The following is a 27,100-nucleotide window of genomic DNA, read 5'->3' on the forward strand; positions in this document are numbered from 1 at the left end:
TACTTTAGGATTATTAAACACAGTCATTGTGTCACCTGTGGGAAATACAAAGTAATGATCATAAAATGGCACAGTACAAAACTATATGTGATTTGTGTATCCATTTCCTTGAAGTTCATCCTAGGGTGGGGGACAGCTCATAAAACTCAGGAAACTTACAGCTCCAGGAAGCTAGGAAAGTTCGAAACTCTGAAGTTACATAAGCGATGCACAGTGTAGCAGGGAGACCTTTTGCTGGAGCTGCCTGCAAGCTGGGTAAGAAGATCCAGGGGTGAAGCTTTTTTCCAGGTAAGTGGTAAGAACAGGCGGGAGCCTGGCTGTGACCACAGGAGCAGCCCTGAATAGACATGAGAGCCCACCCCAAACACACACAATTGTTAGCTGCAGCAGGAAGGGCTCAAAAGTTCACACACACACACACACACACACAGAGAGAGAGAGAGAGAGAGAGAAACCTATGTTCATAAGACTGTCTATAAGCTCTCTGAGCAGAGGTATGTGTCCTTTCTGTTGATCCTGTATACGAGCATTCAAATAGTACCCAGCACATAGACTACAAAACAAGTATATGTGAAACGAATAATCACATGAATTAACACAGCAATTGTGTTAATTATATTTCTTCTTTACTTTTTTGTTTGTTTGTTTGTTTTTGTTTTTTGTTTTGTTTTTCGAGACAGGGTTTCTCTGTGTAGTTCTGGCTGTCCTGGAACTCACTCTGTAGACCAGGCTGGCCTCGAACTCAGAAATCCGCCTGCCTCTGCCTCCCAAGTGCTGGGATTAAAGGTGTGCGCCACCACTGCCCAGCTTCTTCTTTACTTTTTAAAGTAGGGTCTTCTCTCCATATTGTTCAGGCTGGCCTTGAACTAAAGACTCTCCTGCCCCCTGAGTGTTGGGGTCACAGGTATACACCACCATGCCTGACCTGTTTTATTCTGTAAAGAATGTTATTATTTGTGTGTGTGTGTGTTTGTGTTTGTGTGTGTGTGTGTGAGACATTTGGGTGTATGTGTGCTATGATGTGCAGAGGACAGAGGACAACTTTGAGGATCAAACTCATGTCTTTCCTTAATAAGCCCTCTAAATAGCTCTGGTTTGTGTGACTAAACTTACTCCATGGTAGAACCCCCCTTTCTGAATCCATGTAAACATTCAGAGGGACAGACTTGGGATACATCAAATCCATGTATTCTGGAGAGACGTTGCAATCCTGTGTGGTTCACTAAGCACGGTCAGCATTGGTCTGAAGAGCTGCAACTCCCGCAGGGATGGAGGGGAGGAACTCAACAGTTTGACAGCTCAGAGGGAATCTTGGTTTTTTTTTTTTTTTGTTTGTTTGTTTGTTTTTGTTTTTCGAGACAGGGTTTCTCTGTAGTCCTGGCTGTCCTGGAACTCACTCTGTAGACCAGGCTGGCCTCGAACTCAGAAATCCGCCTGCCTCTGACTCCCAAGTGCTGGGATTAAAGCGCCACCACCGCCCGGCTTTTTTTTTGGGGGGGGATCTTGTTGATCAGCCTAACAGCCTGCAACTCACCCTGTAGACCAGGCCGGCCTTGAACTCACAGAGGCCTCTGCCTCCCTAGCACCGGAATTCAAGTCCCTCTGTGTTTTCTTGAAAACTTGTCATTTGTGTTTTACTGAACAGTTTCAGATGGTTTTTACAAATGGAGTGAGGTGACACACCTGGCAATTTCAGCACTCAGGATGTTGAGACAGGAGGCTCAAGAATGTGAGGCCAACCTTGGCTATCTAGAGAGAACCTGTCGCAGCCAAAACCAAACTAAACCTTGCTTTAGAAGACATCTCTAAAATAATTCTTGGGAAAATCCGAGAGCATTTCCTCAGTGCTGGCAAACATGGCTTTACGTAGAGGCTTTTTTCCCCCTTTTGCACACAACCAATACATCCAAATGAAGAGATTAATGAACCCACCGAGGCTTTCTCTGACTGTACAAGTGAGAAGCCACTCTGGGTACAAAAAGCTTCCAGATTAGGAATCTGGATTAGCTGAGATATCGGTCTTAATTCCACCTCTGCTCCCAAGCATTCTGGGTGTCGGGAACTTTCTGAGCCTCAGGGGCTGCTTGCTGAAGGCAAGAGGACTGGATGGAAAAGACTGGAATATCCTTCCAGCTGGGCTGGTCTGTGCTGCTTCTCAGGAAACACACTTAGCAGCGACACATGGCATAAACCGTGCTGAACATGAGGGGCTGGCCAGTGCCTTCCTCACAGTGGCTTGTGTAGATGCTAAAACGAGGTTCAAACTCCATGAACTTAAATCATGGTGCTCTTTCAGCCCGAGGTCGAGTAAAGCACTCTTATTCATAGAACCCCCGAGAAGGAAAGTGACAGGCAGTGCAGATGCCCAGAAATTAGCCTAAGGCGTCCTTAGCAACTGCCGGGAAACAGTAGAACCCGAAGACCTCAGCTAGCGTCTATGTTCCTTCCGAGTACTCAATTTCCCTGTGCTGTGTGTGAACTAAGTACTGTGTACCAGACATCCGAGACAGAATCGAGGGGGAAATCAGTCTTCCAAGGTCTCTAACGTCCTTCTGGCTCTTCCCTTTCAATTTCTTTCACAGTTCCAGTTTTCTTTTCCTGAACTTGTCCCTCCAGAACTCATACTGCACGTATAGATGCTCATAAACACCTCAAGGACAATACTAGGCTGTGAGAAAGGTCACAGCCCTCGCTGCCCACAGGCACAGCCCAGCTGGCTGCAGTAGTGGAAATTTACAAACGATAAAGGTGCACTGCCACTTTAAGAGCTGCTCCTACCGCTGGACTTCAAACTGTGTAGTAACCCTTGTAGGGGGAAAAGTGCTTAATTCTTCGACTTTCTGGAAAGAGCTCTATTGATCAAGCTTGTTGAAAGTTAATAGTTAATTCTACACACTGTTACAGTTTGCTTTGGGAACTACAGTCGTCAGATCTCACTTCTTACCGTTGTGCAATCCCAGCTATGATATTATCCCAAACCTAAGCTCAACCTGTGCCAGTTTAAAATTCTAAGAATTGTTTCTCCTGATTATGAGATTTAGTATGTGTGTTATGGAAAACACAAATCTAATGACTGTTTTGAAAGATCTAGGCAAAGGGTCATGACGACAACGCACTACTCAGCACAACTCCCTGAGCAAATCTCCAGAGAAAAGCTTAAAGTGACTTAACTCATTGTCAGGAACAAACAGCAGGCAGCTACAGACATGTCTAATTAATTCCTGCACTCTCCTCAAATACAAATTAGCACCAAGTAGCATTTTTGTGACTTGAAGGTAGTTGCCCAGATGACTGAGGGCAGAGCTTCAGCTGTATGATTTAAACTCGGGTTTCCATATAGAACCTAAGAGACTGGCTACGTATTTGGAAATAAACACTTTGTTTTACAGAAAAGACAAGATCTAGAATAAATACTGGCAAGAGAGACACAAATAACAGTAGGAGCCCACTGTGCTCCACTACGGGACAACAGGCATCTCTCCAGTAAGGGCAACAACTCAATCCAGATGGGAGACAAGCTGCTGGAAGCTCAGGCACCCTGGGAAGATTGGCAGTGTTCGAATGGTGGTTGAGGGAACCGGTCTTGTTAAAGAAATAGCAGAGCCAGAGGGGTGAAAGCATTGCCTGGAAGGCATGGGTGGGATTGGCCAAGAGGCAGTTGGGATTTGGAGAATTAATTAAAAATGTGTGAATCTGTTTAATCACAGCACTCGGGAGGCAGAGGCAGGCGAATCTCTGAGTTCTAGGAAAGTCTGGGCTACGTAGTAAAACTCTGTCTCAAAAGAAGAAGAAGACAAAGAGGAAGAAAATTTGTTTTGCCCTTGTGTTCTGAGAAAGATTCTCATTCAGTCTGTTGCCCACGCGTCAGCTCATGTTCTCACCTCCTACAAGCTGCAATCCAGGTGTAAGCCACATCTGTCTCTCACTTTGGGGCCTTGATTTTTTTTTATGTTGAAGTATACACACACACACACCACACACACACACACACACACACACACACACACACACACACACACACAGACAGACACAGAGAGAGAGACAGAGAGAGAGAGAGACAGAGAGAGAGAGAGAGAGAGAGAGAGAGAGACAGACAGAGAGGAGAGAGACCATTACAAACATTTATGCTATGAAGAGCAGTAAAATACTGGGTTGGATGTTGGATGTCTTTTTCTCAGACATGGTCTTGTGTAGCAGAGGATGCCCTTGGATTTCTGGTCCTCTGTTTCTGCTTCCTGAGTTTGGGGAATTACAGAAGACACCACCATGCCTGGATCACGTGGTGGTGGATTCAGGGTTTTGAGCCCTCTCCCAGCTGAGCCACACTCCCACTCTGAACCTTAGTCTTGTCTTTTCTGCAACCCCAGGAAGAATCAATATTCGGGGAAATTGGTATTGCTATAATTAAGATTGCTAAACTGCTTTCCAAAGTTGTCTAGTAAGACCTAAAAGTGGCTGCAGTCGTTCACTTCCCCACATATTTGCCAATATTGAGTCATTTCATTGTTCGAAATCTTTGCCAGTCTCATAGAAGAAAGAGAACACTTCATTCTCGAGACTCTTTCCATTTTGTTATGACCTCGGTTCCTTCTCAGCTACTCGCCCCACCCCCATGGGAATGGAGTGTAGGGCCTTGTGCTAAGTAAGCACCCAGCACTGGGCGACAGCCTCAGTCCTAATGCTGCTCTTTGGGTTTTAGAGACAAGGTTTCTCTGGGTAGCCTTAGCTATCCTGGAATTTGCTCTATAGACCAGGCTGGCCTGGAACTCACAGAGATCTGCCTGCCTCTGCCTCTGGAGTGCTGGAATTAAAGGTGTGTGCCACCACTGCTTAGTTCTAACACTGCTCTTAAAGAGGAAGGTAGTGGGTTCCTGTCTGCATCCATATGCTGTGTTGTCAGACCATAGTTCTGATGATAGCACTGTAGAGAAAAGGTTGAGAGTACAACTACTGAATCATTGTAACGCTAGAAAACCATATCATATTCCAGGTGAGACGTGGAGATGCCTTTCTTAGTGCTGGGCGTGTATGCACAAATAGGACAAGACGTGGAGCAGCCCAGCTGAGGATGTGCAAACTTGTTTCCAAGGCGAAAGGCAAGGAAGCAGTGAAGATTGGACTGTGAGTGTTCATCCGCTTTCTGTATTTTGTCTTTCTGTGTGTGTGTGTGGGGAGGTGTATGTGTGTGGTGTTTACATATGTGTGTGATGTGTGTGTGTAGGGGATACATGTCACAGGGCACGTGTGGAAGTCAGAGGACAACCTATGGGACTTGGTTCTCTTCTTCCACCATGTATGTTCCAGGATCAAATGCAGATGGTCAGGCTAGACCTCTACCTGAGCTGCCCCAGAGGCCCTAGTGTTGCTGACTTTGTGTGTTTGGCTTTAGTTTTCCACTGGCACCTTCAGCCTAGAGCCTGTTCAAGATGCTCTTTGGTCAATCACCACACATCCAACTCTCCTTTATAACCCCTGCCATTTCTACTCTCTGCCCCTTGGCTATGACAGGCCCATGTAAGCAGAGTGCAGCCCAGTATGTAGGTGAACATGGATCCTCCTTGCCACTCTCTGGAACACTGAACCATCATGCCTGGTTTATTCTTTTTTTTTTTTTTTTCTTTTTAGCAATCATCCATCATAGATTAATTCATTTGTTTAATGTTTATCAAGACCGTTCAACATATCAGATACAATTCTAGGGGCTGAAAAAAAATCAGCAAATAAGAAAAACAAAATCCTCCCCTTCCCTCGAAGCTTAGCCACTCCAGGACCTGCTCACGTTTCCTCTGTCAATAATTCATGGTCGTAATTTCCCTCCAAAAGGCTGACACTGGTTCCAACAATGTCAACTTCAAGTCCTTACTTGGTGTCCTTGACCTCAATGATCTTGACCTAACTGTCTCTTTCCTTAGCTTTCTTTACTGTGAACATGTCTGCCCTTGTTTTTCACTTTATTGCCTGAAATACATTTCTTACGTCTTCTCCCCTGGCTCATCTCCAGTCCTTCCTACTCAGAGACTAGCTCCTAGCTATGGAACGGTCACTTGTTCTGTACTCCTCTGGGAATACATATTACTTACCTTTTGTTTTCTGAAGTGTGTCCCATGGAGCAGATTTGCTTTCCCTCTTTTCTAGATGTTACAGAAAGTTTCAAAAGGTTCTGTGTAGCCGCCCGTGGCCACAAGTCAACTGGATTCACGTGAAAGGGGGGCTGGGAATGAAAGGGGAAGGAGGGCGAGAAGAGATGAGGCCAAGACAAAGTTCTCTGATCAAGGCCCCAAGCTTTAATGTTCAGCTCTCAATTTAAAGGGGAAGACCCAACCCACAACCCCTCCTGCTTTCAGATGGGTGGGATAATCCATAGTCCGTTCCAGGTCTCGGCCGGAGATGTCTCAAGGCAAGCCCAGGGGCAGTTCTGCTTCTGTGTTCCGGGCAGCCAAGGTGGGTAACTCGACCTAGATCCCGTCACTTGACCTTGCTGTGGCAACCAAGGTCTCTCAGTCCTGCTCATGGGGGGGGGGGGGAGAGTACAGTTCTGTGGATACATACTTTGGGAAATGGGTAAACACTGGGCTTGTCTCTTCTATGTCAGAATAGTTTAGAGAAACAAACCTTATCAATGAGAATTAGGTACTACCTTGGAAGAAATGACACGCATCGTGGAGAGTAGGCTGGGCCCTGCTCTAAGATGTTTGACGCTGGTTTTCAAGCTGTACCTTACTGAGCTGCCTAGTTTTATGTCAACTGGAGGTAAGCTAGAGTCTCTGGAGAGGAGGTAGCCTTAATTGAGAAAATGCTTCCATAAGATTGGACTGTACACAACCCTATAGGGCATTTACTTAATTAATAACTGGTGGGGGAGGACCCTGTCCACTGTGAGTGGTACCCTCCCACAATGCAGGTTGATGGTCCTGAGTTCTGTAAGAAAGCAGGCTGAGCAAGCCGAAAGGCAGTGCCCTCCATGACCTCTGCATCAGCTCCTGCCTCCAGGTTCCTGCCATGTTTCCTTACTGTCCTGACAAGCTTTGGTTCATCACAGCAATAGTAATTCTAACTAGGACTCTTCCCCTGAGTGACTCCATTTTACAAAGCAAAGGTTGCCTCTGCTTGTCTGTGAGTGCAGAGGTGGAGAGAGTGAATCAGTATGTTGTCCGTCAGGTAGTTGCTACCACCCATGAGCCATGGACAGATCGGTAACTCTGCAAGTAAAGAAGCACTCATGCGTGCTTTCCAAAGGAGATTGTGGGTGTGTGGGCACAGGGGTGTATTAAAAGCCATACCAGCAGGGCTGGGTATAAGCTCTTGGCAGACTGCTTGCCTGGCATGCAGGAAGCCCTGGGTTTGATCCCCAGCATCACATAAAACAAAGAGCGGTGGTTCATACTTGTAATCACAACACTTGGGAGGTAGAGGTGGGAAGATCAAAGTTCAAGGTCATTCTCAGCTATACAGTGAGTTCCAGGACAAACTGGGCACAAAGATGTAAGATGAAAAGGAGAGAGAAGAGGAGGGGAAGGGAAGGGAAGGGAGGGGAGAGGAGGGGAGGGGAAGGGAGGGGAGGGGAGGGGAGGGGAGGGGAGGGGAGGGGAGGGGAGGGGAGGGGAGGGGAGGGATAGCAGAAGCACTAGACCCATGAACTTCGTTTCATAGGGCAGAGGATTAAACGTAGGTGATTCTGAGCATGTTAAATGCTCCATCACTGAGCTACAACCCTGCCCTCAGGCCCTTGAGCTTATGGAACAAAATAAACCAAAGATGCAGACCTCTCACCTAGACCTCCCCGAAAGGAAGAGTGCCTAGCATTGTCTTGACAATGGCCCCGCCTACCTGTCAGGGACCAACAGGCAAGGATCTTCCAACTTTCTCAGGGTAGGAGGAGGCTTTGGGTCAATACAATCCCCACTCTCTGACAGCTTGGTGCTGCCCACACCTGGTATAGAACCTAGTTACTTTGTATTTTGAAGGACTTCTGTTCTGAAGAACACACTTTAAGAAACATTACACTAGACAAAAGAGCTCTCTGAGAGTCCAGACCTTATCATATCTATTTGTTCATGTGTTCCCTAGAGAACTCTGAAGAAGAGTTTGGTCCCAGAGGTATTGGATACATTTTAGGAGGTAGAGATTAAACTGAAGGCTTAACAGGACAAGACTAAGCAGGCGGGAAAGTGTGATTGGAATTTAGGAATATTGGTTTGGTTGTGTGATAAGGAATGAGGAGGAAAGGACGTCAGTAGTCAGATAAGATTCCTAAAAAGACACAAACTACCAAAGCTTCAGAAGACAACTGGAATAGGCTGAATTAATAATTTAAGGCTGGGGGCTGTGGTGGCGCATGCCTTTAATCCCAGCACTTGGGAGGCAGAGGCAGGTGGATTTCTGAGTTCCAGGCCAGCCTGTTCTACAGAGTAAGTTCCAGGACAGCCAGGACTACACAGAGAAACCCTGTCTTGAAAAACCAAAAAATAAAATATAATATAATAATAATAATAATAATAATAATAATAATAATAATAATAATTTAAGGCTGAACTTGGTGGCATATTCCTGTAAACCCAGCACCAAGGAGGTAGAGTCAGGCTAAGACATACAGGTGAGTCCTTCTCTCATACATGTCTATATCCCTGTATACATATATATGTGTGTGTGTGTATTATATATAAATATTATATATATATATATATATATATATATATATATTATACATAACACTCACATATTAAAAAGTAAAACTATTTATAAACAAAAGCCTGAGGCAGAGAGATGGTTCACTGGTTGAGAGCACTGGCTGCTCTTTAAGGGTACCCTAGTTCAAGTCCCAGCATGTACATGGTGGCTCACAACCAACTGTAACTCCATCCCCAGGGGTTTAATACCGTCTTTGGCCTCCATGGGCATAAGGCATGTCCGTAGCACATGGGTATACATGCAGACAAAACACCCATGCACATATTTTTTTTTTAAAGAAAAAAAAAAAAAAGAGAAAAGCCTGGGGCTAGAGGGCTTTCTGGTTAAATTTAACCAAGTTACAATTAGGTAGTATCCAACCTAATGGTTAAGAAATTCAAAACAACTGGGTCAATAACAGACTGCTGAGGTTAGTGGGGGCGGGGGGGCGCAGCTGGGAGGATCTGAGGTCCTTGTTTAAGGAAAGGTTCTGATGAGCCACTGGGATCATTGCAGTCCTTGAATGCACCAAAACGAGGCTAGCTCTGGATTTGTTGGGCATAGATTCTGTGATCTATGTCTTGTCTGGTTAGACAGACATTAGCTTTAGTGTGTGTGTGTGTGTGTGTGTGTGTGTGTGTGTGTCCCCTGCCTGCTCTCCTCTCCCTTTTCTGCCATTCCAGGCTGGTGTTAAACTTGTGGTCCTCCTCCTGCCCCTCGTCCCAGCTACTGGGATCAGCGGTTCCTGATCTCTAGCCCTTTTCTACTTCATTTTGAGGCACTTTCTTTACTGATGAGCTTGGCCTTAAACTTGTGATCCTCCTGCCTCAGCCTCGTGTAGTTGGAATTATAGGCATGTAATATAATACTTCTGAACAGAAATGAGTATAAGAAAGTTATAAATATTTTAAGTTACCAAATCTCCAGCAAAAGGAACTTTCAACTGTCTATCTATGTAGAAGTTAGCTCTAAGATATGTCATACTGATAAGAAAGAGGGATCAGAAAGAGGGTCCTTCATGCTGGCTAAATACAGTTAGGCTTGCTCTCATGATCCTTGGTAAGGGTCAGAATGACTGAGGAAATGGGACTGAAGGTCACCTCAAACAATAGCTGTAACTATCACCCAGTGTTGTCTTAATATTACACAGTTTTCAACTGAGCATTCTCCCAAGACTTCATTTTTACTCCACAAAAATATTTATTGCAATGTGGCCATAGATACATCCCCTGTTACTTCTAGGTAGTCTGCAGATGTCACAGGGCTGTTCTGATTCTCAGGTGGCAGGCATGCCACCTCAGAATTGTCTCAGTGGACAACTCTTCTTCCACATTCTCATTTCTTCCCTTATGCTCGAACAGTCTCTTCAACAATCTCTTCGTGTGTGTGTGTGTGTGTGTGTGTGTGTGTGTGTGTGTGTGTGTGTATGTGTGGGAGGAAGCATGGGGTCTTTTGCATGAATGGGCTTCAGTGTCCTAGAACAATGACTCAACTGGCAAGATGGTCCAGTGGGTAAAGGGTATAGGAGTTTGACGACAAGCCTTATAATGTGAGTTTGATCCCTGGAACTCACATGGTGGAAGGAACTTCTATGTGTGTCCTCTGATCTCCATATATGTGCCAGGGTATACATGTACATACATACATACATACATACATACATACATACATACATACAATCAAAATAACTTTGCAATGGCTTACAATGAGCTGAGATGTAGCTTTGTGGTAGAGTGCTTGTCTAGCATGTTCAAGGTCCTCCTGAGTTCAATTCCCAGCACAGCAAACCAAACAAACAAAACAGGAAAAGAGGCCCAGGAGAGATCTCCGTCCTTTGCTATGTGAGATGCACTGAGAATATGCACTCCATGAATCTATGATTCAGGCTCTCACCAAACCCTGCATCTGTCAATGCCATGGTCTTAGCTTCCTTGCCCTCCAGCACTATGAGAAAGTAATTTGCTTTTTCTTTTATGTGCATGCACGCAGAAGCCTATGGAGGCCAGAAGAGGGTGTTGGATTCCCTGTAACTGGACATATGAGAGGTCGTGAACTGCCATGTGGGTACTGGAAATCAAACTCAGGTCCTTTGGAAGAGCAGCACGTGCTCTTAACTGCTGAGCCATCTAGGCCCCCAGTTTATGTAGTTTTAAACAGCCTGGTCTGGTGTAAATATATTCATGTTAAGAAGTCAAAATGCTACTGAAAGAAACCAAGAAGACCTTACAAGTAGAGAGGTGTTTGTTATGGGTTGGCAGTATTAGTGAAGAGAAAGGGTTGCTGTCCATGGTGGTACATTCGTTGCAGGAGCCTGGCTGGACTAAGAGAGAAGGAAATCAGTCACAAGGGCCTCTTATGTACAATTAAGGAACTAGGAACCCATTGCGGGGTTGAAAGCAGGAACAGGTTGATGTAAAACTTTAAAGGGATCCTTCCACCTGCTGTTTAAAGGATAATCTGTAGAAAGAACAAAGGGAAGTAAGGAGAATATTACTGTGATCTGAGAGAAACTACTCAGATCAGAAACATGCAGTTAGGAAGTAAAATTAAATACTTTATTGGTTTGAGCTGAACAAACTGGCCTCCTGGGATGAGGTGGGATGTGAAACGAGACAAAGCCAGAAAACAAGGCTTCAAGTATTTGGCTTAAAGACTTGAGTGGTGCCACTTACAGGATGTAAGGCAAACTCCTAAATCAGCCCATAAGTGGGGAGACAGTGTTTATTATGGGCTGGAAGTCTCCGTAAAGTAAAAGTGTTGCTGTCCATGGTAGTGTATGCTTGCAATCACAGCAGAGGCAGGATTGCTGAGAGTTGAGGCCAACCTGGTCTATACAGTCAATCCAAGCCAGGCTACATAGTAAGATCCTATCTCAACACACACAGGCACTGCAAATGTGCTTGAGAGAGTCTCCGTGGAAAGAACACTTGCTGCTCTTCCAGAGGACCCAGGTTTGGTTCCCAGCATCCACATCAAGCAGCCCACCATCATGTCTAACTCCAGCTCCAAGGGACTCACACCTCTAGCCTCTGCACACACGAGCACATACTCACATAAAGACACACACAGCCACACATGACATCGTAAAAATAATCTGTAAAAACAAATGAATCATCAAACAAGATGAAACTGTTACTTCTCCCTCAAGCTGATATAAAAGCTTAATGTGAAGTCCTATTAAAGTCCCAAGAATAGTATTTTAAAATTATTTTGTGTTGTATGTGTGTTTTGCCTGCATATATCTTCATGCTATGTGTGTGCCTGGTGCTGAAGGAGTCCAGAAGAGGATACCCATAACTCCCTGAGACTGGAGTTATAGATGGTTATGAGCAGCTGCGCGGGTGCTAGAAATCAAACATGGGTCTTCTGGGAGAGAAGCCAGTGCTCTTAACCACCGAGCCATCTCTCCAGCATCCCCCCAACAATAATGTTTTGTAGGTTGTTAGGATTATTTGGAAATTTACATGGAATGTCCATGTGTAGTGGTACATGCCTTTTGTCCTAGCAGAGGCAGAGGATCTCTGAGTTTGAGGCCACCTGTGATGCATATGAAGACTTTGACTCAAAATAAAAATTTAAAAACCTGTATGGAAATACTAATAACCATTAGACATGAAAGAATGTTCAACTTTACAGGCCACCAGAGAAATCCGAGTCAAAACTAAATTGAGATTCCATCTTACCCAAATCATAATGTCAGTCATTAAGAAAACAAATAGCAGGGGCTGGAGAGATGGCTCAGTGGTTAAGAGCACTGACTGCACTTTCAGAGGTCCTGAGTTCAAATCCCAGCAACCACATGGTGGCACACAACCATCTGTAATGAGATCTGATGCCCTCTTCTGGTGTGTCTGAAGACAGTGTACCCATATATAATAAATAAATCTATAAAAAAAGAAAAGAAAACAAATAGCAGCCAGGTGGTGGTGGCGCACACCTTTAATCCCAGCACTTGGGAGGCAGAGGCAGGCGGATTTCTGAGTTCGAGGCCAGCCTGGTCTACAGAGTGAGTTCCAGGACAGCCAGGGCTACACGGAGAAACCCTGCCTCAAAAAAACAAAAACAAAAAAAGAGAAAACAAATAACAAACGCTGGACCAAAGGAAGCGTCTGTACAGCGCCAGCAGGAATACAGCTAGTCCAGTTAGTATGGCGGTTTCTCAAAAAAACCTTAGTATAAACCTTCCACATGATCTAGCTACAGCCCTTGTAATCATCTACCCACAGGACTCCACTCAACACAGCACAGACACTTGAGCAGCCATTTTTATTGCAGCTCCATACACAGGTATCTAACAACAGAGGACCAGGTATGGACAATGAGTATAACACACACAATGGCTTTCTTTTCAACCTGAAAGAATAACGTTATGTTGTCTACAGGACAGTGGGTGTAGCTGTGTATAATCACATTAAACCAATTTCAGTAACTTCTCTCACTTGTGGTTTTCAGAATTTAGGTAGATACATAGTCATTTGTATGAAAGTAGAGTACGGTCGAGGGGACAAAGGAGAGTAAGTGCAGGTGTAGCACAGAGAGGGACTGTGAAGAGACATGATGGCAACAGACCCAATGGGTGACCAAAAACTTAAAAAATAAATGTGTATAAAATGCAAAGATTTACCACAGTAAAACAGTTTTTTTTTTGTGAATGCCTTTTTGGCAGGTGTGTGTGTGTGTTGTTTTATTATTGATTTTTCAAGCTAGGATTTCTCCATCTAACCCTGGCTATCTAAACTCATTCTGTAGACCAGGCTGGCCTCGAAATCAGAGATCTTCCAGCCTCTGTTTCTCAGTGCTGGGATTAAAAGTGTGTGCCACTAACACCCGGAAAACGATTTTTGTAAAGAAAAGTAAAATGGGTGAACTAAGTCTGCTAGTTAAATATTTAAAAATGTTTAGATTTACTTTATGTGTATGAGTGTTTTGCCTGCACGTTTATATGTGCACTACATGTGTATCTAGTGGCCACAAGGTCAGAAGAAGGCATTGACTCCCCTGAAACTGGAGTTATAGATGGTTGTGGGTGCTGGGAACTGAACCTGGTCTTCTAGAAGAGCAGCAAGTGCTCTTAACCACTCAGCCCTCTCTCCACACACACACCCTCCACTAACTTCAAACTGAACTGTGTGACTACAGCATCAGTACCAGCTGGACTGCTTGGAAAGACAGACCAGCCGAGTAGAATAGAAAACCCAAAAATAGGTGCACGGAAACATGTCAAACTGACTTTTAAAATTTTAATCACTTATTTGCTACTGCTTTGTGTATGTGGACGACAGATACAGGGACATGTGCGTCATGGTGTGCATGTGGAGGTCAGAGGACAACTTTTAGGAGTCAGTGCTTTCCTTCTGTGGGACTAAGGGAATGAACTTAGGTCATCAGCATTTTAGGCAAGCATCTTTAGCCACGAAGGCATACCATCATCTTCCAGTTGAATTTTAACAAGAGTGCAAAAGCCGTTGAGTGTGTGGAGCAAGCCTTGCAAGCCAGTGGTCATGTAAAGATAAAAACGTTGATATGCTACCTCAGACCTTGTGCACAACTCAAACTGTATCATGGATGTAAATACAACATATTAAACATCTAAGAAGAAAATGAGAGAAAATACCTCAGACCTTGTGCACAACTCAAACTGTATCATGGATGTAAATACAACATATTAAACATCTAAGAAGAAAATGAGAGAAAAATGTTTTAGAGCTAATGTGAGATAAAGACTTTTTTTTTTTTTTTTTTTTTTTTTTTTTTTTTACAGTTAAGGACTGCTTTATTGGTGGCAGATAATACACATCAATAAATATTGATCCCCAAAGAAGAGCTCAGTTACTCACCAGATTCCTGGTCCATTGAGCATTGATAAAACTGAACCAGGTGAAGACGGGGATGATGATGTCGGTTCTGCCTCTTGGGAAGTGCAGGCATAGCTGACAGATAGATGGCAGAGGCTGTTCTACCAACTGTCAGCACCACTGTGGCTCTGTAGAGGAGGGCATCAGATGAACTGGCATCCCACTATCCTCCTGAAACAGGTTTTATTTCTCTGGAACTCTGTTTTCAAAGTGCCTTCGTGAAGTGGTGCTGATGGTCCTCTGGGCAACCTGAAGAAGGGCCAGCAGATTCCGCAACATCTCAGCTCAATTGTTTCTCACCAACCTCGACTACTGAACGCCAACAGTCTAAAACCACCAAACTGGAATCTGAGATAAAGACTTCTAAGGCCAATTCATTAAGGGAAAGATGTAAAAACCGTACTCCATTAAAGCTGATAACGCTACTCTGTAGAAAACGTTCTGAAGTTAGAAAAACAAGTTACAGATTGGGAAAAAATATTTATTATAACTTATATATTAAATAAGAGAATAGCATCTAGAGTATATCAAGAATGCTCAAAACTGAATAATACAAAAGCAGGCCCAATCAGAATATGGATAAAAGAAATAATCAAAAAGGATACACACACACAGTAAATATTAACAAGATTTCAACTGGACTGTAACTAGGGAAATGTAAATTAAAACTACAGAGAGGGAGGGAGCATGATGGCTCAGCTGCTAAAGGCACCTGCTGCCCCCAAGACTAATGACCTAAGTTTAATCCACAGGCCTAGGTGGCAGAAGGAGAGACCCCATTCCTTCAAGCTGACCTCTGACCTCCACATGTGTGCTGCTCTACAACTGCATGCACATGCATACAAACAAACATCCAAAAGTGATTATGATGGTGATAAATAAATGTTTCTGAAACTACAGTTAGATATTTCTATATATCAGAATGGCTAAAATAAAAGTTAGCAACACTACCAAATGCTGATAGACAAATCACATATGGTGGCACGCGAAGTAGATTATTCACTCTGAAAAACAGCTTGGCAGGCTCTTAAAAACTACACATGCAACTACTGTAGACTGAATTAGTGATTTTAAAAAAGGAACTTCCCTCTGAGAAAACAGTAGGCCAGATGGTTTCGCCCCTGAATTCTACCAGACATTTAAAGAAGGATTAATACCAAGTTTTCACAAATACCTCAGGAAATACTTCCCAACTCATTTTTGAAGCCAGCATTACCTGATATGAAAACCAGACGTAGACATCAGCAGTCTTCAAACACCCAAACACACCTTCAAAGAGGAAAGTGCTAACACCTGCTTCCTTGTTTTGACAAACTTTCAAATAAAATTTAATTTGAAAAAAAAAAAAAAAAAACCCACCCTGTAAGTTTTATTGACTAGCTTGCAACTACTGGAATGTGCCACTACACCTTGCTGGTTTTTTTTTTTTATTTTTATTTATTTATTTATTTTTTTTATGGGTTTTCTGTTTGGTTCTTAGATAGGTCTGCTACATGGGCCAAGTTGGCCTAAACAGATGACAATCCCACACACATCTCCCACATACTGGCATAACAAGCGTTATGCTACACTCCAGTTCCTTGATGAGATTAATCATAAAGGATCCTCAATTCATTCTGTACAGTTTTTAAATTTATGTGTATGTTCACGTTGTGTGCCTAAGTGGTAGCTTAGGAACTGTATTATCTTGACCAAGTCACTTCACGTTCTCCAAAGCACGTCTTTTCTCCCTGTACAATGAAGGCAAAGGAATGTCAGAGTTGAGATGGTTCTGATAATGAATAGCATGTATCCAGCCTACACTTTTTAAAATCCACCCTTTATTGCCAAGAATGATAAAAAATAAAGGGTCTATTTCTAATTTTACATTGCAGTCTCTCAAATAAAGATCTATGTCTGTCCTCATCATTCCAAGCCCTCAGCTGTGGTACCAGAGGCAGAGGGAAGACTGGAGAAACATCGAGGTCATTTATCTAGTTAACCCGCCACTCAGAATTTTCACTCTGTCCTTTTCAGCACGATGGACATTTGGTTACACATGCCCTTCCCTCTAACCAGCTGCCATGAAAGGATGAAGCTTTCTGTCTAGTTATAAAGTCTCAGAGCCACACTCTAGCATCTAGAATTCTTCCGATGCAATGCTTTGGAATCGAAGTAGGCGAAGTTTTGTTTCTTTTGTATCTCTCAAGTCTGAAGATTCTCACCTGGCTTCGCTTTAATTCCATGGGCGCACACCAGCCAATGAATACACTAATACTAGACATAAAAACAAACAAACAAACAAAAAAACAAAAAAACCAAAAGACTAGCTTCATATCATTTGCTTCAGGAAAAAGCATTCGCTGTTTTGTTTTGTTTTGTTTTTCTCTCCAGTAACTTTTGGACTCGCCGTGAGAACTCTGCCAACACCAACACCCCCATTTTCTTGCCAAACTTTGTTCTGAAAGTATTAGGTTGGCCGTCTACTGTAATTAACAGCAGTGTGGCTTAAGGGTAGTTTCACATTAGTGCAACTTAGATGATTCTAGCCATTTCTATTTTGTGAAGTTGAATTAGCCTCAAAAATGGTGTAGTAGCCTGATGTGGCGGTGCACGCCTCTGATCCCAGTCCTTGGAAGGAGTTCAGAGTCAGGCTGGGATTTGTAAAGAGACCAGCTAAAATCAACCCTGTCCTCCACCGGCCACCTTCAAAATCCAAAGAATTCAGTGGTCGCATCCCTGCTCTGAGCTCTTCCTCGCTTAAACACTTTGTAACTCTGACACTTTCACCTGTCCTGTCACTTTCATCGAAGTCCCGCTGGGAAGGCAATCCATTCTTCCAGAACCCACCCATCCCAGCAGGTTGGCAGATGAGGCTGCTCCAGGCCTCCAGACGCCTCCAGACCCCCATGGCTGCAAGAGCTGCACCCCTTTGGAGCTGAAAGACTAAAAGCGCCAGCGTGGCTCCGCCTACGGGGCGGGGCTATGGTGGGGCGGCGTGGGAAGGGTTTGGGTCCCAGCCTGCAGATTTCAGCTTCTAACCCTCCAGCCAGTTTCAGTTATACTCCGGGTAGCTTGTGCTCGCTTGTTTTCTGTCCTGGTTGCCACCTTGGATGAGTGGCTGGCTCAGACCCTCGTGTCAGTACCCTAATTCCCAGCTGGCCGCTAGTCCTTATAGCACTGTGTGCCAGACATGCTCTCGGCAAGTTTCTAGAAACTTCCACTACCGAAGTAGTCCAAACAAAATACGAATGAACTTGGGTCACGGTAAATAAAGTATTCCCAAGACCCAACTGTTAAAAAAGACAAGTTGTGGTTAAGAAGTTAATTACCTTTAAATTTATTTTTATTTATTTTTGTTATAAAATCAGATTGATCCATAAAAATACATATCGAATGTGACAGCTAGGCTGATCCGTGATCAACTGAACGCTAAACACTGGGAAGCAAATTTCTGTTACATGACTTGCACCACTCTCAGCTCCTTACACGTGATGTTTTTCTTCAGGTCCTATACCATTTTTTCTAGTTTCTAGTGAATCATGTTAACTGAGTTTTTCCACTTTAGTTACACTCGCCTTGTGACATCTACCCCAATGCTAGGCCAGGGTTAATAACCAAAGGGAGTAAGCCTTTGGAGGAAAGACAAACCTTTAAAACTTACATAATTGCCCGTGTAAAGTGTACTTGAGCTTTTGTAAAACGTTTGGGTTAATCTTCCTGGGAAAAGAACGGCAGTTATAGACATTCCCTAGGGAAGACGGATGAATGTGAGGAAAACTGTAATCAGAATGAATGGTAAGTTTTAGCAATTTAATAATTACCTGATTGACAGCACAGAAGAGTAAAATATAAAAAGGTTCAGAACTTCTTTATATAATGTTAAATTTGTCAGAAATGAGCATTAAAATATGGGTGAAAAGAGTGAATTTATTTTATTCAAATAATGAACATCATAGAAATAGACATTAAGCCAGGCAGTGATTGCGCATGCCTTTAATCCCAGCACTTGGGAGGCAGGGGCAGGTGGATTTCTGAGTTCGAGGCCAGCCTGGTCTACAGAGTGAGTTCCAGGACAGCCAGGGATATAGAGAAACACTGTCTCAAAAAGCCAAATAATAATAATAATAATAATAATAATAATAATAATAATAATAATAATAATAATAACATTAAGAAGCCTTTATAATAATCTCTATTACAAGACTGACTGGTGTGAATTTATTGGAATATCTATTCCTCTGGGTTATGTATTCAGAACTGGCTTTTCTCTGGGGAGGAGTTGTTTGGGGTTGAACTTATCAAACTTTCTAAGTGACTATAACCCAGACAATTTTATAGCAGTGGTTCCCAACCTGTGGGTAACCATCCCCTGACGTTCAACCAACCTTTTCACAGGAGTTGCCTAAGGCCATGGGAAAACACAGATATTTACTAACATAACAGTGGCAAAATTACAGTTATGAAGTAGCAATGAAAATAATTTTATGATTGGGGTCACCACAACATGAGGAGCTGTATTAAAAGGTCACAATGTTAGGAAGGTTGAGAGCTGCCGTTTTATAGAAACGTAATCTCCATGTTCTGGTGATGGCATAGAAAAGTGATTTAAGGAGCTCTTGTCACTTGGGTGGGAATGCAGGGTAGACCCCTTCTTAGCCATGTTATCTGGGGAAGATATATTTCTTTATCCCATTTTCTCCTCTACCATCTGTCAATGAGAATCTTAAGTAAACTTTTTAAAATTATTATTATTATCACCGCTACTACAACTCATGTGCGTGTGTGTGTGTGTGTGTGTGAGAGAGAGAGAGAGAGAGAGAGAGACAGAGGACAAGTTGCCAAGTGTTGTGCTGGGGGTGTGATTGTGATTCCTCTAGCATGTTGGTTCTGGGATTGAATTCAGGTTGTCCTAATGCCTTTATCTGCTGAGTCATCTTTCTGGTCCTATTTACATTATGCATTTTAAGCCTACTTGTTAAGCATTTAACCATATTTCTCAAATTTATCTATAAATCTATCGTTATACTGAAACAGTTGTTCTTTGATGAGTTCTTGGCGAGCTTATTAATTTACTATGTTAAAGTTCACATTCACACACACTTACATATAATAGGTTTGTTTTTATAAGCGCTGCTGCCTGGTAGTCAAAATAATGTGCACACCAAGCAAATTGATTTCTTTTTATATTTAAAATTGTTTATAACCCCAATTATTAAATATCTCAGAAAATTAGAAATTCACACATTGTATCTGATCTTTTCTAGACTCTGTGATAAGTGGGCCACTCGTCTTAGCCCTGACTAGTCCTCCACAGTACTAAAACTGCTTCGTTTTAGAGTGAGTACTTAGCACTCTCTTACTGGGACTAGATACCTGTGAAAACCCACGTGAAAGGAGAGAAGGCTTCTTCCAGCTCACAGTTTCAGAGGTTCTAATCCAGTCACTCACATTACTTCTCTGGCTTGTGACAACACAGAGCACCATGTTGGGAGCTTGTGGGAAGGGGCTACCTCAGGGCAGCCAGTATGTAAGGAGAAAGAGAGAGCAAAGTGTTGGGGGTACCAATGCCACTGCCTCTTCAAAGTTCCACTCCCTTTCCATAGCACCACGCTGAGGACCAGGTCTTCAACACACGTGCCTTTGGGGGATGCTTCAGATCAGGCTGGAGCCCACTGCTCAGTTTTAAGTTCTGGCTCTGCCACTCACCGACTGTGTTTCTTTAGGCAAGTTGGGTAGTGTTCTGTGTTCTGTTTTTTTTTTTTTTTTTTTTAAATCAGGAAAGGGTGCAACTACGTACATTTTGAGGAGTGGGGAGCCTCCAGGCGTCACTAATCCTAAGCAGCCTGGCTGGCCTGTGCTCCTAACTAAGGCATTTTTAATGGTCAGAAAGACTCTAACATAAATATTCTGACTGGTCAAATCCTAAGAATTTCAATTAAATACAATTTAAGGTGTCATATTTAAAAAAATATGAAATCCTTTAAAACATAAAATATCCTAAACACAGTATATACAAAATAGCACGGTGTACTACAAGTTTTCTTATTAGGACTTAGTAAGCTCAATATGTCCCTTAACATTGTACTAATTTCTTAATTGTAGCCATTTGGAGCTATAATCATTTTCCAGTAGTGGGCAATGGGTTTATTTTGGGGCTGTTAATTTGATGCTCTATGTTGTCTTCGTTAAGGTTTTTACTACTCATATGAGACACCGTGACCAAAAGTGACCTGGGGAGGAAAGGGTTTATTTGACTTACACATCCTGAATCACACTTCACTGAGAGAAGCCAAGGCAGAAACTCAAACAGGGCAGAAACCTAGAGTAAGGAGCTGATGCAGAGGCCATGGAGGGGTGCTACTTACTGGCTTGCTCCTTACGGCATGCTCCATCTGCTTTCTTATAGAAGCAAGGACCACCAGCCTAGGGATGGCACCACTCACAACAGGCAAACCTTCCTCCACTAATCATGAATTGAGAAAATGCCCTACAGGTTTGCCATCAGCCTGATCTTACGAAGGCAGTTTCTCAGTTGATTCCAGTTTGTGTCAAGTTGACGTAAAACTAGCTAATATATATGTTCAGTGTTGTCAACGACTTTAAGGTTACAGAGTTGGGCAAACACTCCTGTTGGGGGCAGGCAAAACAGGAGCATACGTGCCTTCTGGGGGCTCAACCTTGGCTGAACCTTTAGAACAGCTGGGGTTTGCCTGCTGTTTAGTGGGAGCCTGAAGCCCATGTAATTCAGCTGGGATTTAGTTTCACAAATAGACACTGCCTGTCCTAGGAATCCTACAGATTTTATCTTGGCCTCCTTTAAAATGTTCCTTGTCTGCTGTGAGAGGACTGAGTTCCGCATCTCTCTCTCTGGAGAATTCAGCTAATCTCCGCTTACTTAAAGTTAATTAAATTCTTCACCTCTATTGTATTGTGTTTTCTCATCTAGCTAATAAAAAGATTAGCAACACAGAATTAGGCTAAGCCTCCGGTTCTTGGTAGGTCGCCGGCACATCTAAAAGGTGATATAATATTGGCCAGCAACTCTCCAGTTTCCTGATGCACACTGGCATCAATGGCGGCGTGCCCGTGCCGGAGAGGTAACGGGCTAGGACAGAATTCCTCACTGGGGGCTGGCAAGGTCGGGCAGCCAGTCAGTGCACTTGTGGCAAAGCCTGATGACCTGAGTGTGACTCCCAGGATCCTCCTGCTGGAGGGAGAGGAAACAGACTCCAGCATGTTGTCCTCTGACCTTTGGTGCATTCCTCACCCCCACACTGAATAAGTTAATGTCATTCTTATATTTTTGGTGTTGTGAGTTTACACTTTAACAGCCAAGCCATCTCTCCAGACCATGATGTAATTCTAAAAAAAAAAAAAAAAAAAAAAAAAATTAGAGTTCCTCACACAGAACAAAGAGTGTCTTTCCAGGCAGTGGGAATCACACAACTCTGAAAAACACCCTCAGTTTGCACACAGCTCCATCCTTCTCCTCAAATAAGAGGATGATTTTAATTGAATTTGGGCCAGGGACTTAGTGCAGAACTGATGGGGCACAGATTTAGACTCAGGGAATCGAGGCTCACACTGCTCATGTGGCTTTGTGGCCTGATTTTTTTGGTTATACTTTTCAACAAGATGTAAATATCTTTTTATATTAGTAGACTTCTGAATTTTTTAATGACTACAAAATATTAGAAGAATCTATAGTAATTTATGTAAGGGATTCCTTATTACTGAACATCTAGATTTTTTGATGGGAAGAACAATGCAAAGAATATTCTTGTAGCCAAATATTTGCTTACATATATACCCACTTTCCTGACATAAATTGCCTGGAGACAGATGCTTACATTTCCAGAGCTTTAGTCTGAATTCCAGAGCCCCCGAGGAAGGTTGGGCCAGTGTGCATTATCCAGCGTCATGAAAGGAGTGTGCCTTGTTCTGCTGGTGGCAGAATCTCTTACAACCTTTGTAAGTTTCACTTTTTAAAATTAACAAATTAATTAGTTTGTGTGTGTGTGTATTCATTTATTTATTTTCAAGACAGGGTTTCTCTGTCTTGAAAACAGAGCCCTGGGTGTCCAAGACTGGCTCTGTAGACCAGGCTGGCCTCAAACTCACAGAAATCCACCTGCCTCTGCCTCCCGAGTGCTGGAACTAAAGGCGTGTGCCACCACTGCCCGGCTTAACTTTCACTTTTAAATACTCTCATTTTGTTCTGTAGGAAAGGAATGTATGTGAATTATTTAAGTTCAAAAGTGAAGAAACGATGTAGAGAGAGGGGAACGATATAGAGAGAGGGAAACGATGTAGAGAGGAGGTGCCTGTGTGTCTCATTACTCAGAGCAGCGTCAGCCTGTAAACATAGGTTGGCTTTCAGCTTTTCCTATGCATGTACTAATGTGTGCTATAGGATAATTATGCATCAATACTTCACAACTTTCATCCTTCTCCCTCTCCTCTCCTCTTCCCTCTCCTTTGCCCTCCCTCTTTCCCTCCCTCCCTTCCTTCCTCTTTAGTTTTCTGAACAGGTTCTCACTATGTAGACCAGGCTTGCCTCAGCTTGTCATGTATCTTGGGTTATCCTTGAACTCACGGCACTCCTCCCCAGTCCTGGGACTATAGCCTGTATTAATATGTCAGCTCTGCTTGCTTTTAACAGCACATCTTAGGTATATTTGTCAATATAATTAGATCTCATTTTCTCTCCTCCCCACTTGGTTTTTTCCTACTTGTTTTTCTTTTTTTTCTTTCTTTCTTTTTCTTTTTTTTTTCTGAACTGGCTCTTTATACCCTAAGCTTACCTTAATAACCATGTAATTATATATAGATATTTTCTTAGATTTTATAACTGTATATACATTAAATATATTACCTTTTTGATGTATTTATGAAGCTGTTTTCTGTAGCTATTTTTGTTACATGTGTCTTAGTCACTGTTCTATTGCTGTGAACAGGCACCAAGGCAACTCTTATAAGGGAAAACATTTCATTGGGGCTGGCTTACAGTTTCAGAGGTTCAGTCCATTGTCATGGAGGGGAGAATGGCAGTGTCCAGGCAGACATGGGGCTGGAGAGGGAGCTGAGCACTCCATTTTGATCCACAGGCAGGAGGGGGGGTAGGAGGTGGGGGAGAGAGAAGGGGGAAAGGGAGAAGAAGTGGGAGAGGGAGGGGGAGGGAGAGGGGAGGGAGAGGGGAATTCTGGGTCTGGTGTGAGGTTTTTGGAACCCCAAGTGCACTTTCAGTGACATGCTTCCTGAAGCAAGGCCACACCTCCTAATCCTTCTAAATCTTTCTCAGATAGCACCACTCCCTGGTGACTAATCATTCAAATCTATGAGCCTATGAGGCCCACTCCCATTCAAACCACCACAGAATGTTTATCTTTTTATGTTAGGTAGAGCTCTGTGAGTTAGAGGCCAGCCTGGTCTATATAGCAAGTTTCAGGACATCCAGGACTATATAGTAAAACCATGTCTCAAAAAATGATATTAATATATAATTGATCTTGATTGCTAAAGTATTTCTTGGTCCTGTAAATTTTGCACCCAGGTGAGTGCTTCCCAGTCCTGGCCTAAGGCTCCAGAAAGGGTTGTACCCAAGTTCATAGGTGGCATGAAGTCTTTGCTGTGTTCAGTAAGTTGGGGGAACCTGAAAAAAAAAAAAACTTATTCAAGCATTTCTACTTTCAGCACAGTACTGAATTATTAATTGCTGCTTAATTTTGTGTGTGTGTGTGTGTGTGTGTGTGTGTGTGCCTGCCTATCTGTGTCTGTGTGTTTCTGTGTATTGTTATGTTTGCAGGTGTGTATGTGTGTATCTGTGTGTGGAGGCCAAAGGTCAACCTCAGACCAGTGTCATTCCCGAGAAGCCATGTACCTTGTGCTTTGAGATAGAGTCTCTCACTGGGATCTAGGGCTTGACACCCAGGCCGGACTGGCAGGGGGGCCCTCTTGTCTCCACCTCCTTGACACTAGGGCTGAGCGTGTTCCTGATTTGATGTGAGTGTTGAGGGTGATGACCGGCCTTCACGCTGTGCTGCAAGCACTTTACCAGCTAAGCCAACTGCCCAGAGAGAGCTAACCCAGGGCCTTGAGCGCGCTGGGCAAATACTCTGCCACTAAGCTGCTTAGCTCTGCACCCTAGCCCTGCCTAGCATTCTTCTGTTTTGCTTTTGTGAAATGTCTATCATCATTAGTGAACAATATACACCAATACCAACAATACTTAAGTATATTTTGGGTATAATGTATGTATGATAAAATATGAAATACTATTTAGTAAAAAGAATATATATATATATATATATATATACCTACATATAATTTCTTTATTATCACTTTGGGGGACTAGATATTAATAATAATTTTGTCCACATACTTCAAATTAGTAAGGATTTCTTTGTATTTCTAAAAATTATTTACACTTAGAAGATACGACAGTTCAAAACAGGAAATCTAGTAAATTCCCACTGGACACTATTAAATATTTTTGCCTAAATTACCACTTATATTTAAAAGATGTTCGTTCTGGTTAGGCTGCAAAAGAACAGCTGTCCTTCAACCAAGTCTCAGACCTGTGCTGGGGCTGTGGAGATGGCTCAGTGCTTAAGAATATGAGTTGTCCTGCAGAGGACCTGGGTTCAGTTCCCAGCATCTCCATGATGGTTCATAACTGTCCATAATTCCAGTCTCAGGATATCTGATACCACTTCTGACCTCTGCAGACACCAGGCACGTATGTGGTACACAGACATATACTCAGGCAAAACACTTATACACATAAAATAAAATAAATAAATCTGAAAGTAAAATCAACCCCAGACTTGTGCTGCCTGGTGTTAACACATTTTTATTGCTGCTGTTACAAGTAAGTTATCATGAACTCGGTGACTTAAAAATCACACAAACTTATTATTTTATAGTTTAGTTCATAGCTTCAAATAAAAAAATAAAGTCTCTCCACACTACGATAAAGGGTTAATAATATACCACATTCCTCTCTGGGGTCTCCATAGGTAAAGCTCCTGCATTCCTTGGTCTTGGCTTATTCCTTCAGCAATTAGTAGTGTAAATACTATTTCTGTGGTCATATTTCTCTGACTTTCTGCCTTCCTCTTCTCCATATAAAAACACTAACTACATTAGGCCGACCATCCAAGATAATCTCTCTTAGCCTCATCACACCTGCAAAATACCCCTTTCCATGTAAGTTAACATATTGAAAATGTTCAAGGTCATGCATGCCCTTGGTTACTTTGTCACAGACACCGTCTCCAATATACTTGTGATACTAAAACCAAAATTGGCATTATGTATCATGAAGAAATGGAAAAGGAACTCTTTTGCTGGTTTTGTTCTGTTTGTTTGTTTGTTTGTTTGTTTGTTAATGCTGAGGTCTGAACTCAGGGACTTTGGTGTGCTGAGGCTATTACTAAGTTACACTCCAGAAGCTCAGTTTCCTTTAAATAGGCTTCGTCTGTGGAAAACACCATTGCCCCCTAGAACCCCGGCATTCTGGAGGCCTGAGGCAGGGGGATAAAGAGCTTGAAGCCAACTTGGACTACAAAGTGAAATTTGTCTCAAACAAATCAATGAATAGCAACAGAACAAAATCAGATTTAGACACATGCTAAAGCATTTGAAGACAAACTCTTTGTTTCTTTCCAATCAGGGAAGGTTTTAACTCTAAAGGGGGCTGAACCCCTCCCATTGTGCGATGCAGAGTGTAGATACACAGTGGTCCCTCATCTATCCAGAGCATGGCAGTGCTCCTAAAACTTAGGCATCAACATGTATGCTCACACCCTAAGGAGCCAAACTCAGTCACAGAGAGACAGCAGGACACTCAAGTCTCACTCAGAACACCTGGATCCCTCATAGTGTAATGGCGCTCACACTCGACAAACGGTTATGATCAGCTGTCTTATCTGATGTTAGCCCTTGGCTGACTTGAAGCAGGAAGTTGGAAAATAAAAAAAAAAAAAAAAAAAAAAACCTCAGGGAAAAGATAATGTATCTCATGTATGTGCTTCAGTCAAATGAAACCATTTCCGTAACTGAGTTACAGCCGAAAGGGAAGGCAGGGAAAGGTACTTTAAGTAGAATCTAATTGGGTTTTGTTTCATAAATTTTACTTCTCTATTCATTTTGTGATAGGCTTTATCATGGAGTCTGCATATACACTAGTAGTAACCCAGGCTAGTCTCAAACCCTCAGCAATCCCTCTGCCTCTACCTCTTGCATACTGGTATTACAGATATGCCTAACCAGGACGGGACAGCTAAGCCCCTCAGCGACTGTTCTTCCCCATTCAGTGGCTGAGCAGTGTTTGCAGCATACCAGGCCTCCCCCAGTCTGGATGCCTGGGTACCAGTCTTCAGTCAGAGCTGCTGGACAGACAGAGGTGTCCTACCAGTGTCCCCAGGGCTGATGATGTCACTGGGGTTCTCAACAACACCAATGGCTGCCAGGAGAATAGTCCCTCTGGTCATCTTTAGAGCTGTGTTGTGGATAACATGGCTTCCCCTTTCCTGGATGTACTGCACCGTTTGGAAATCTAGTTGGTGACTCTGAATTCCCAATGCAAGGAATAT

The 27,100-nt window shown here is 43.0% G+C and overlaps 1 pseudogene; it reads right to left on the reverse strand.

The window, feature by feature from the left end:
* Nucleotides 1-14,443: 14,443 nt before the first annotated feature.
* Nucleotides 14,444-14,815, reverse strand: LOC117712778 (cytochrome c oxidase subunit 7A2, mitochondrial pseudogene; annotated as a pseudogene).
* Between the last annotated feature and the right edge of the window lie 12,285 nt (nucleotides 14,816-27,100).

Source organism: Arvicanthis niloticus, chromosome 7 (assembly GCF_011762505.2).
Source record: "Arvicanthis niloticus isolate mArvNil1 chromosome 7, mArvNil1.pat.X, whole genome shotgun sequence".
NCBI lineage: Eukaryota > Metazoa > Chordata > Mammalia > Rodentia > Muridae > Arvicanthis > Arvicanthis niloticus.